We start from the raw sequence: 12572 nt of genomic DNA on the forward strand, positions 1-12572 counted from the left end.
AGACACGTGCCCGTGTGTGCACACACACACACTCGGTTTCCCAACACCGGCAGCAGTCTCCACCCACCCTTGGAAACCCCCCTGGGGCTCCTGAGGGTGCTGGGTGGCTGCCGGCCTGCGGGAGCAGCCCGATCGCCAGCACACAGGGATGGGCTGCCAACTTCTACCTGTGTGGTCCTGGATAATCCGCTTCCCTGGGCCTCAGTTTTCCCTCTGAGAAATGGGGTGATAGGTACGCACTCATAGGGCCGCATCCTGACGTCCGTGGCCTGCTCCATGCCTGGGGTGCCTTAGGGGTACCCCTAAGGCACCCTAGGCGTGGGTACTGACACACAATAAGCACTGGGTACTCATAAATGCCCACATCTCTGACTACTATTACTTTCTCCTCGTGTCTCGTCCCTACAAGGGGACTGAGCAAAACTCAAGGGCCAGCCTAGCCTGTCCGTATTTAGCTGCTACCCCTACCCCACCCCAATGGGAGTTGAGAGGGAAGGGGGCTGCACCCAGGAGCCCAGGAGGAAACTGGACACAAGTGAGAGAGGGGATCACTGCAGTGAGGGGGGCAGGAAGGCAGCAGGACTGGTAGGGGTCAGCCCTGGGAATGTCACCCCCAGGCCCGCTGGGCTGTGCTCTGTGGGGCACCATCCTCTAGGCCAGCAATTTTCAACCTTTTTCACCTCATGGCACAAGTAAACTAATAACTAAAATTCTGTGGCACACCAAAAAGATATTTTTGCTGATCTGACCAAAAAAATATATATATCATTTTATTTCATTTGCACCAGACAGCTACTGTTGAGTCAGCAGCTGTTTTTAAGTTTAACGATGTAGGGGAAAGGGGACTGTGCCCGTGACCGAACAGTTGAGTAGTGTGTGTTCTAAAACTCTATGGGGCCTCAGGGTGCCACAGAGCTCACTGGCTGAACATTGCTGCTCTCAGGGACCTCACGACCTCATAAGGAAAAGATCCTGCCTGTGTAGGTGTTTTGGGGGCGTTCCACCTTATTTCATGGGACAGTTTCACTTCTTTTGATTACAGGAAAATAGGATGTTCTCAGACTTGGTGGTTGCCAGAGAGGGAAGTGAGCCAGCCGACTGCCATGAGACACTCCCCTGGCGCACTGGGAGGGGGCTGAGGCACCGGTGCTCCTAACCACACCTTCCGGGCTGAGGGCGCGCAAGGCGGGGCGGCGGGGCGGGGCGGGGCAGATGCCCACTCAGTACAGCGCTGAAGGCAGCAGCTCCCCCAGGGAGGAGCCCCTGCTGCCTCTTTCCGGCCCCCCATGAGTGTCACCTCCCCGCCTGTCCTGGGAATGTGGACTCAGCTTTTCCAAGCCCTTCAAACAGTTCCCTTGGCCTCCCCCGCCCCCCACACTCAGGGCCACATTTACCTGGCCACCCTTGTGCTCGGGTACCTGAAGGCCTTGGAGGAACTACCAGGCTCCCACAAGTATCCCCACCGCACCCCATCTGGGAGCTCTGAGCTCAGGTGTCCTAGGCGGTGGTTGGTGTCCCCCACATCTCTGCTCTCCAAGGCCCAGTCTTCGAACTGGCATGAACAGAGAATATGACAAGAGGGTCAAAGGGCAAAGGGAAGACCAAAGAAACCACATGCCAACCCAGCCACAGAAACAAAGAAGGGTGCAGTGCTGCGTGTGGGCCCCCCCACTAGGCATGACTGTGGGCCAGCAGACAGGGAACCTGAGTGACCGCAGGCAGAGCTGGGAGCCATGTGTGGGGTACAAGGAAGCAGCTTTGGGTGTAAGGAGCAGCCTTTTCTAGGGGCTGCCTGGAGTGAGTAGCCAACCCTGGATGCTCAGGGGTTACGTCGCTGTCTGGGTAGAGGGGCCATTGGCCCAGAGGTGCCCTGTCTGTTGGGGAGGCCACTACCCTGAAACTTCATTTTTGCTCAAGTTTAGACACGCGTCCTTGGGCCCAGCGAGAGCGGTAGATGTGGCTGAGGAAATTCCATGCCAGTCCCAACACAGGTCCCAGCCCAAGCCGGGATGCCCTCCGAGACTGCCCCAGCCAAGTGGGGCCCAGGGCTGAGAAGTCACTGTGGGACAGGCCGCCACTCGGTCAGACATGACAGCAGCCTCTTGCCCACTGGACGATTCTTGGGTTTTTGCAGGCCTGGCTCCTGCTCCCTCAGATCCCAGGCCCAGCCAGGCCCAGTGCCCAGCTCCCAGCTCTCCTGCGCACACCTTCCCAGCAGTGCCAGTGTGCCGCGTTCCACTTTTCACGTGCAGCTGTCTGTTCCTTTTGTCTGTCTAGTGCCCGATGGGAGCCTGTGAGGGGAGGCCACACCTGCTGTACTCCTCCTGTGCTGGCAGCATGGGTCTCGGGCAAGCACTCAGTGCTCTGTGCTCCACAAGGGTCTGGAGCAGGGTCCCTCCTGGGGGGGAGGCCAGCCAGGGGACGCCAGGTGCTGCTCTGTGACACTCTGAGCATTCGCCTGCCTGTGTCTGTCTCTTAAATGGCTTCCTGGAGCTTTATCTTTCTTAAGTGGCCTAATCACAGGACCACCCACCCACTGTGAGCGCACACTCTGATGAGGTGCAGTAACAGCACCTCCAGCACAGGAAGTCCCTCAGGCCACCGTCCACCTTGCTCCCACCCCACGCAACCCCTGCTTTGCTGTCACCATCCCTGTGTCTCTCTTGGCACCGTTCTGGAATTGCCAGGTGGACTCACACCCTATGTCAGTAGCTTTAACCTTTGGGAAGAGCACGCCCTGCTCCCAACCCAGGCTGCGGGCTCTCCCAGGGCAGGACGGGGTCCCTAGCGCCATATTCTAAGTTCACACGATGCTTAGACCACATAGGCGGCTACTGCTGTGAGAAAGCAGAAGAGCCCCCAGCCCTGCTCACATTCCCAAGTGCCTAAGCCACTCAGGCTTCTCTCCTGGGAGCCCCAGGCCCCATCCCACCTGGACTTGGAATGGCCGTATTTACAACATGCCTGAAACCGCTGTGAGGGGCAGGCCTGTGCAGGCCTATTTCAAGCTCGTGTGTCGTCTGACAATGGCACCCGTGAACCCACACCTGGGAAGTGAGCAGGCCTGGATGGGAGGTGGGGCTTCGACCCACAGGGCCTATGTGATTTCTGTGCTTGTGCTGGCCCGTGGGCGATTAAAATAAAAAGCAACTGGGGAAGGGGGCCGCTCTTTCAAAGACTGGTGCTCTTCAGCACTCTAGGCCTTTGGCCATCATCCTTGGGGAGGAGCAAGGATGCCAACAGAGGGAGAGAAACAGCACATATGGTGCAGTCCACAAACGGAGCTGAGAAGACGCTGCGTGCCCAGACGTTTGGGGCAGCCGCTGCAGGGGAAAGCAGGGGGCAAAGGCAGGGGAGGCTTTTACCCAGGGGTGCCGGATGAGGACCGCACCTCACTGGACAGGCACATTTGTGGTGGCCACTTGGTGGCACCTGGAGGAGCAATTTGAATCCTGCCAAGTGGGACGACAGCACCAACCGCCAGCCTCGTAACAGAGTCGTCTCAGAAGGAGAAACCTGATCAGTGCCACAGGGAAGATAAGCGGGCTGACCTGCAGGCTCTGTGACCTGGGAAGACAATTCACTTTGATGAATCAAGAGTTTACTGGAGGGGGAGGGGAGAGACAAGCAGGGCTGCTCCCGAGGGGCCTTGCTGTCCAGATGGGTGCTCCTCACCTCCTGCTCAGAGTCCTCATGCCTGGTCCAGACATCATGCTGTGTGGCCACGGGCAACTCTCCGTGACCCAGTAACACCCAGGCCTCGTTTCCCCCTGGCACGGCCTGGGTCTGGGGACAGGCCTCCCCTCCTGCCTCTGCCCAGCTGGCTTCTCCCCGACCCCGACCATCTGTGAGCGCACAAGGGTGACACTTCCTGCCCGGCTAGAGAGCAGCCCCTTCATTAGCCAGGGCAACGGATATGGAGACAGTGGCCTGAGGGTGAGCTGGCCGTGAGGGTCCAGGCCCAGCAACCCTCCTACGTGACCCTGAGAGAGCCATCGCCAAGTGTGGGTCAGCGAGCAGTCCCCGTACCGAGGCACTCCAACTCTAGTCAGTGACTGCTTGGGCGGGGGTGTTGGGGCAACAGGTCCGCACTAACCACCCACCATGTAACTGTCCGAAGTGGGAGATGGGTGTGGGAGGCCTCAGAGACGGTGCTGGCCTCAAGGAGCACCCCTCTGGTGAGAGAGACAAGAACGTCAGACATAACAGCAACACAGAGGAAAACGTGACGGGAGCTGCAGGAAGGTGTAAACACACTAACACGGCAGAGGGGTGTGCTCCTGGCTGGGTGGGCTGCAGAGACCAGTGCTGTCCGCACTGGACCTCAAAGGGCCAGGTCCCAACAGGCAGCCTGGCTAGGCTGGCATGGGTGCTCTGGGTGACAGGCAGGTTCAGGGGCACAAGGGCTGCATTCCACCACGTGTTCATGGTCCTGCACGGTATCACTGACTGTCACATTTACTCAACGATGATGCAGGCACCAGCACACCCATTTTACAGATGAGGAAACTGAAGGATGAGAGATGGAAGAATTTAAAAGAGCTGTAAATGGAAGAGCCGAGAGCTGAGCCCAGACCTGCCAAACTGGATGGTCCATCACATGCCATGTCCTGAACAGGAAAACCGGTCAGCAATGGAATGGGGTGAAGCCCAGGGCCCACGCAGGGCCTGACCGGAAGGGCATGGTATCTCCAGGAGCATCGCCCCATGTGCAGAGTACCAGACCTGGGAGGCCCAAGAGCTGACTGTGATGACCCTGGGCAGGGCTGAGAAATTCCTGAGCTGTGATGACAGCAAAGGGATGAGAAGGGAGGGAGGACCCATTCGCCTCTAAATCCAACTGTGACCGCCCTCCCCTCTTGGCCTCCTAACATATGAAGAGACATGTGCCAAACCCCTCTGAGCAACCTCTCTGGTTTCCATTACAGTGTCCCGTCTCGTGACTCCGGGTCCATGGCAGGGGCAGGGCCCCGGCTGGTCTACTGCCCGGCCAACACACAAAGCCACTGGCCTTCTCGATTTCCTTTCTCTGCTTGTGCTCCTGGACCCCCAACTCAGAGACGCTGGCTCAGACACAAGAGAGTGCACTCTGCGTAACCAGACTCTTTCTAGAAAGGTGAGCCAAGCATGCTTCTTGGGAAGGTAGTATGCACAGTACACTGCCACCCTGAATCTTCCTGTCCTCACATGTCTTTCCCTGCCCAGAAAACTTCTGTGGCCCCCTGTGTCACCAAGATACTCAGAATTCTTTCCAAAGCTGAGGCCCTTGTGAATGGTTCAGTTATGAACTGTTTGCTGATGGGGGCGGCGCTCTGACACCAGACGGCTTGGAGCACCCGTGTGGTTCTCAAGAGTGAAGGCTATGTAGCGTGGGGGTGAGCTGCCACCCTTTGGGGCAAGGGGGAGGTGCCACACAACAGGCCCACAAAAGCACCATGTATGCCCAAGTGAACCTTCGTGCCACGACGGGGAGGAATCAGAGGGTAGAAATCAACCCCCCACCCCAAGGAGCTGGGTGAGCAGGAAGGCTGAGGCTCTGGCAGCCGGTGCGAGACCTCGTCCAACACGGTCCTAGTCAGTAACACCTGCGAGCTGACTGACAAAGAGCCACCACCCCTTTGTTAAACCCCAAGGAAGGTGTTTGACAAGTCAGAAATTACTCTGGCCTACTGGGAACTCTGAAATCACCCCGGATTTGCCTTTGGGCAGACATACATTTCCTCTCCACCTGCGGGTCAAAGCTAAATACGTGTATATTTTTTAAAAGCATCTCTATGAATGGGAGTGGTAGAAATGACCAATCAGGAAAAAGCTTCTAAAGTTACTCTGTATGTGGAAACCCCAAACTGAGCACCAAGGACTCTGGATGACGTCCCAAGGGGCGGCCACATGCCCACAGACACACCTCCACGTGTGCAGTGTCGCCGGTTTGCTGGGAACCTCCTCCGGCAGAAGGAGTGGCTTTGGAAGCCCCAAGTGTTTTCTCAGCCGAAGGGGCGGTCCCTTGAGCCTGGGGAGGGTGGCTGAGACACCAGCTCAGCAGCAGAACCCTCAGGTCCCCCAGGCTGGGGACAAGCCCTACCGGGTCTCCCAGCCAGCGGGTGTGCTGGCTGTCACTGCAGAGAAGAACCTGGCACAGGGGCCCTGGTCAGACCTGGTCTCTCATAAGCTATGTAGTATTCTGCCACGGACGGTGATGGCCACTTATATTACACATCAGGGTGGCTCGAGCTCCCCACCTCCCAGCACACACATTTCAGAACAGCCTGGCTCCTGCTCCTCCAGTTTAACAGGGCTCTGGGCTGGCATGGGAAGACAAACTTTGCTACCTGGAAGGCAGTGAGCTGACTGTCACGGGAGCCGCAGCTGTGGCTTCCCTGCCTGGCAGATGCTGCTAAAATGGAGGGGAACCCTAAATCGAGAAAAATCCTCTCCAAGTCTTCTGTCTGGCGTAATAAGAAAGTTTGAGCGGGACATGGCACGGGCACTGGCAGCAAAGCAGGAACTGGCTGTTGGAAAGATCTGACTTTAGAGGAAGTGGCGACAGCACATGGAAGACAATCACAAAGTGATTGTTAACATGGCCTGGTGAGCCCTGCCTGGTGTGGCTCAGGGGATTGAGCACTGGCCTGCAAAACAAGAAAAGGTCACCGGTTTGATTCCTGGGCAGGGCACATGCCTGGGCTGTGGTGTACGAGCCCGGGCTGCGGGGTTTGGGCCAGGTCCCCAGTGGGGGGTGTGTAAGAAGGAACCAATCAATGTACCTCTCACACACTGATATTTCTCTCTTCCCTCCTCTCTCTCTAAAAGTAAACAAAATAAAAAATCTAAAAAAAAAAAGATCGGCACTGAGCCAGATGACAAACCTCCTTGAGATATAACCAGGATGCAGCTCAATCTTCATCTTGAAGCCCTGGCCTCCTGGCGCAGGTCCCAGTACCCGCAGCCAGAGATTCCTCCAGGGCGAACAACAAGGCCTGTCCCTTCAACTCCAGGCTGAAAAGAATTTTTCTTTGCTTACAGCAAGGTCGCCAGACCTCCAAGGGTGCCTACCCCACTCCTCACACCGCTGTCACACGGCTTTTCTGCTGGGGCCTCAGACTGTGCCACTGGCTTTAAACACCCTGGGACCCGTCATGAGGACCCGTCATAAGGACCCCTGTGAGCCCCTCCACCCGCCTGAACCAGGCACGACCCAACCTGGCTTGGATTTGCATCATTTTACTCCACAAGACCCTGGGCAGCCTCTTTGCTGGTCTCCCCTCCCAACCTGGCCCGGGCCTCCTGTCTGGGCGCAGCAGCCCCCAGACTGCCCTCTCCTCCCCGCCTGCCAGTTCTGTCCCAGCCCACTCCCACTTTGTGAGCTCAGAGGCCTCGGCTCAGGCTTGACTTCGCATTAGGGCTCCCACGCCACTATTCAGAGCTCTCCAGTTCTGACTGCGTGCAGTGCATCCCACGCTTGTCCCCAGCAGCCAATGGCAGGCTCCTGAGGCAGCCCGTGTGCTGCCGCCTGCAGTCAGCCAGCACATGGCCAAGCACCATGCACAGGTGGGGCAGACACCCCCTGACAGACTGGCTGGCCCAGTGCTCCAACCCAAATCACCCCAAAGGGCCAACTCTTGCTGGCCCCTAGGCCCCTACAAAGGGCATGCTCTTGGACATGGTCAGAGAGGAGTAGGGGCTGTGCCTGCACCCGTCCTTTGTGGGCAGCCCTTTCCTCGTCTCCCAAAGGCTAACAACAGGGGGCAGTAGCACAGGAGGATGTGGAGGCTGGGAGATGTGACATGTGACCAGGGGGCAACAAAGGAGGAGTATGGGGCTGGGCACACACAGGTGGCTGTGAGGTGCCTTGGCCCTAGCCCTCTCTGTTTGAGAGAAGTGCCTCCCTCCCTTCCCACGAGTGCCTCAGTGGTCCTTGGAGATGGGACAACAAGGAACCCACACCCCGGCTGGCCTGGCCTCCAGGTAGACACTGGGGGAGGACAGGCTGAGTAAGTGTGAGCTCACATGGGGCTGAGGGGTTTTCCCTCAAAGCCAGACCTGGCCAGAGGCCATGCCCCGAGTAACCTCCCGACCCAGTACGGTGGGTGGTGGCCTGGGGTCAGCGCTCCAGGGCTCCGAGGCCCAGCTCCCTTGGGGATCCTCCCAATTTCCTCACTTATTAACAGGAGCACGGGCCAGGCTCAACTCTAAAGACAGGCCGTCCTGGGGCTTCCACTAAGACACCCCCAAGTTTCCTCAAAAGGAAACAGAAGCACTGAACCAAACCTGCTCCCCACTGCCACTCGTGGTTAACCGGCTCCTTGTTAGTCTCGGAGTCTGGGGAGGAAGAGGCCCCTGCTGGGCGCAGGGAGGGCCGCACAGTCTCCTGGGTGAGGAAGGCGGGCTCTTATGGACACCGCCGTTAAGGCTTGCAGTGGGAGGCAGGCCTGCTGGGGCTGAGAAGGGGTCGCAGAATTGGTACTTTGTAATACTTCTAGAGACATGGCAGCTACCACATAGCTCCTTGGACCTGCTGCGTTGCTGGCCCTCTTGTCCTCCTTAAAAACCCCAGGAGGAAGGGAGAATCACTGGGACCTCCAGTGCCCGCCCGGCTCAGCTACAGCCTCTGGGCAAGTGTCTCCACACCTTACAAATGGGACAACTAAGGCCTCAAGAGGTGACGTGCTCTGCCCAAGGCCAGGCAGTGAAGTGTGTGTGCATGTGCGCGTGTGTGCATGGGACACCAAGCCAGACAGGAGGGTAACTGGACCCCCAAATCTTAGATCACCCACTTGAGGGGATGTCCTGCACCTTTCTTGATCCATTTCCTCAGAGACTGGCCAGGCCTGTCAGGGTGCTGGGGGCCAAAGGAGCTGACAACAATGAGCAGGAGGCTGTGGGAGCCTGAGGGCCAGGGCTCGGGGCCAGACCCCAAGCCAGTGCCCCAGCTGTGTGGAGGGTTTCTGCTGCCAACTGGAGTGCCAGCAGTCCCTGGAGGCTCACCTCCCAGGGACAAGTCACATCTGAACCTCTCACCAGAGCTAAAATGCCTGGATATACACCAGCCTTGTGTGTTTTAATTTCTAATCTCGGGGACGAGGCAGGAAGGCTGCATGTCACACAACTGGGAAAATCAATTTCAGATGAAAACTTATAAAAAGAAACACCCAACCCACAAACAAATGAGGCAATACGTCCCCCGGGACCTGGCTGGCAGTGCAGCACCAGCCCCATAACCACTGAGAGTGAGCTGGGCTCAATGTGGGGAGCTGCTGGCCACTGGTCTAAGGGCCAGTGGGCAGGGCATAATTGTGCTACTCTTATGCACAGAAAGGATAAGGTATTTTTGCAATCTAATCTGTTATCAGTGGCAAAGTTGACGTAAGACTAGCTCTTTAGAAAGGGACGGGAAACAGGGCTTGGAAATCCAGTGAGGCCAGAATGCACTGGAACAGACTCTGCATCAGACACTGTGAGCACGTGTCAATCACTGCACACGAGGCTGCGGGTATTCAGCACAAGTCTCAGTGAGGGGCCACGGGTACCCCCAAAATGACGAAGTAGGGTAAACAACTGACTGACCTAAAGCCCAGAGTCCCTGCATCCTGGAATACAAATGCTATTTCCCTGTCTCTAAGACCCCTTCCATTTTAAAGGTCTAACCAATGAGAAGCCTCCCCTTTCAGGAAGCCCTCCTAATTCTCCATCACCCACCTCCCTACCCAGGCAGGAATGACCTGGCTGCTGGCTGCCTCTCCTATCATACTACGCCGCCACCTCCTCTCTCAAGCCGCTGCCCATTTGGACCTTACCTTTGACCAGGCTCGTCCAGGCTGAGTTTTCTGTTCTACAAAGGCACCCACTTTATTCCCACCTCTTTACGGCCCTCCTCCCACTGGACTATGAGCTGAAGTGAGCAGCTGGTCACCGCCGTACCTGTGCTCAGAATGGCATCACAGACTCAGGAAGCGCTTAGCTAATATGACCTCATCCCACCGCTCAGCAGCGGCTGAGCTCTGGGAGGGCAGTGGACTGGGAAGATGTCTGGATGAAAGCCCACCCCCAGCTTCCCTTTATGGGAAGTTCAAGTTAGGCTGGCTCTCTGGCCGGAGGTTGCGAATCATTCCCCACTCTCTACCCAAGGTTTGCCCTCGAGCTGACTCCCATACTGGAGAGAAAGGTTCAGGAAAATTAGCAAAGATGAAAAATCAGAGCAAGCCAGGCCCAGGCTGGCTCGAATCTAGAGGACCTCATTCCTGGGACAGACTGGTTTGTTCTCAACAAGAGCCCCCGTGAAAGCAAAGGGTCTGCAGTTTGAGAGGGCAGGACACAGGAAAGGAAAGCTGAGGGGCAAACAGGCCTTGAAGGCCAAGCTGAAACAGCCCGAAAACACACACCAGGCAGGAGCAGGGAGGGGTGTGCGCAGGAACACACTTATTCTCCCCAGGATTGCTGGGCTGAGCACAGCATGGCCTTGAATCTCGTCCACCTGACAGCCCCAGGCAGAAGCTCTGAGTGGGCACTGAGGAATGTGTTTTCATGTGGCTCCACTGCTTGCCTGCCACACCAAGGTGGTGACAGGCTCAGGTGCCAGGTGACTCACAGTCACCAAGACCAGTTTTTTTAGGTGTGGCTACCAGCAGCACCTGGGCAGGACAAAATTCTGGTATAGCCCCTGGCACTGCAGACCAGCCCGTCATGGGTCACTGATGGGCACTGCAAGCCAGGGCCACGAATTAGATGTCAGCGTCCCATCACCCTTCACAGCCACACCTTCATTGGTACACCCGCCCTTCCTAACTGCAAATTCAGTCTTGGAGACCCGAAGCTAGAAGGACTCTCAGAATCACTGCCCACCCTCAGCACACAGAGGAGGCCCAATGGGGCTGAGGAGGGGAAGCCACCAGGGTCAGGTGGTCACCAGGCAAACCACTCCTATCCCACAGCTGCCATTGCCCTGCAGAGGACAGAGCAGGTGGATCTTTCCTTCCTAAGGACGCACGCTCAGGCCTGGCATATGCATGCTCACTGACACCACCTCTCGTGCCTCAGTGATGGGTCAGCTCGGACTTCAAGGTGCCCAGGACCCACCTCAGGCCACAGACAGAGAAGAGCAGTTCTCAGGGGGCCTTTCTCCTCCCTGAGGCTCAGATTCATTCTGCCTTACCTCCCCACTCCAAACATACCCTGTCCCCAAACACTAACTTGCTGCCACACCAGCAGCGCTGGTTTCGGTGACCGAGGTAGCAGAGCAGCAGGAGCCCAGCGCCCAGTAGGAGCTCGGGCAGTCACTATCTGTTGGGATGAGTAAGTGTGCAGACCCCAACCCCACCGGGTTACTCTCAGATGTGATCTGATCAGTAACAAGCTGAAACGAGGCTGTGCCCCGGTCCCAAAGCAATGCAGGGGATGAGAGGGGAAGTGAGGGGCTTGGGCAGAGAAACAGCGCCTGGATCCAGCTCTGTCCACCCAGCTATGACTTGAAGCAAGAATGTGGATGCTCTGAGCCTCAGCTTCCTCACTGGAAAACAGGGGGTAAGGACAACGAGGAGTTGTGGCACAAGCTTTAAGAACCGCAAACTGCCCCCACAAACACAAGCCTGCCCTAGCTGTGTGATGCTCTCAGGAGGAAGGAGTGAGGCGAGGAAGGCCTTGGGCAGAGAGCTTGAGGTGGGATTCAAAATGTGAGGAATATTCAGAAGCAGGGCCTGCTGAGTGGCGGGGGTGGGAAGATGCTGGGGTTTCTGGAGTGAAAGGTTTGGTGTGGACTCTTTAGGAAGAGGGACACACATCCGAGGTGGTCCTCCTATGAGGGGTCTGTACTTCCACACACACAACACCCCGCACACCGGGACATGTATGAAAACTGCCAACAGCAGGCTGATCACTCGCTCTTCTGTTGTCCTGAAGGCCCTAGAAATCAGTAATAGGGTCTAACCCAAACTCCAGCAAGCCCACAGCACCAACTACATTTGCTGATGGGTGCCCAAGATACACAGTTGTGAAGCTCTTTTCGGGGAAAAAAGTGGGAACAAAGTGCCAGGTTTGAAGGACGATGGGTAGGGAGTCCCCCCATATTCCACTGACAGCAGCGCCTGGTGCAGAAATGCTACCCTGTCTGACCTGGCACAAGTCTCCAGGCCACCCCTCTTCTCCCAAACAATCTGGCCTGCTGGCCATCCCTACTGATCACCCTAGTGGCTTTCTGCTCTCATCCTCGCTGACATGCTTCTTGCCCCTAGGACGCCCCTGCCCTCTTTCCTTCCAGACGATGCACATCACTTCCAAGAATCCACACTTTCACTCCGGGTGTGAGGCCCCCCCACTGTAAGTCTGAGGGTCTAGATGCATTTGCCAAGACGGTTGCATAGTGCTGACTCAAGGCACCCTCCTCGGAGATGGCTCTTCATCTTTCATGTGTACTTTCTGCAGGAGAAAAGCTGCCCTGCCCCCGCCCCAGGTCCTGCTTCTCTGCTGTCATAGTGTAATACGTGTCTGGTGTGGCCACTTCCCAATCTAAGAGCAATAAGAACACTCAAATCTCTCTCCACTCAAGGATGATGGTTCAGGAGCCAGGGCTTCCTCCCAAC

At 56.9% G+C, this 12572-nt stretch overlaps 1 protein-coding gene across 1 annotated transcript in view; it reads right to left on the reverse strand.

The window, feature by feature from the left end:
• SH3GL1 (SH3 domain containing GRB2 like 1, endophilin A2) overlaps positions 1 to 12572 on the reverse strand; it is a 36707-nt gene that overhangs the window by 5696 nt on the left and 18439 nt on the right. The gene's annotated exons all lie outside the window — the stretch shown is intronic.

Source organism: Sturnira hondurensis, unplaced genomic scaffold (genome assembly GCF_014824575.4).
Source record: "Sturnira hondurensis isolate 20B ecotype Veracruz unplaced genomic scaffold, ASM1482457v3 Scaffold0003693, whole genome shotgun sequence".
Taxonomy (NCBI): domain Eukaryota; kingdom Metazoa; phylum Chordata; class Mammalia; order Chiroptera; family Phyllostomidae; genus Sturnira; species Sturnira hondurensis.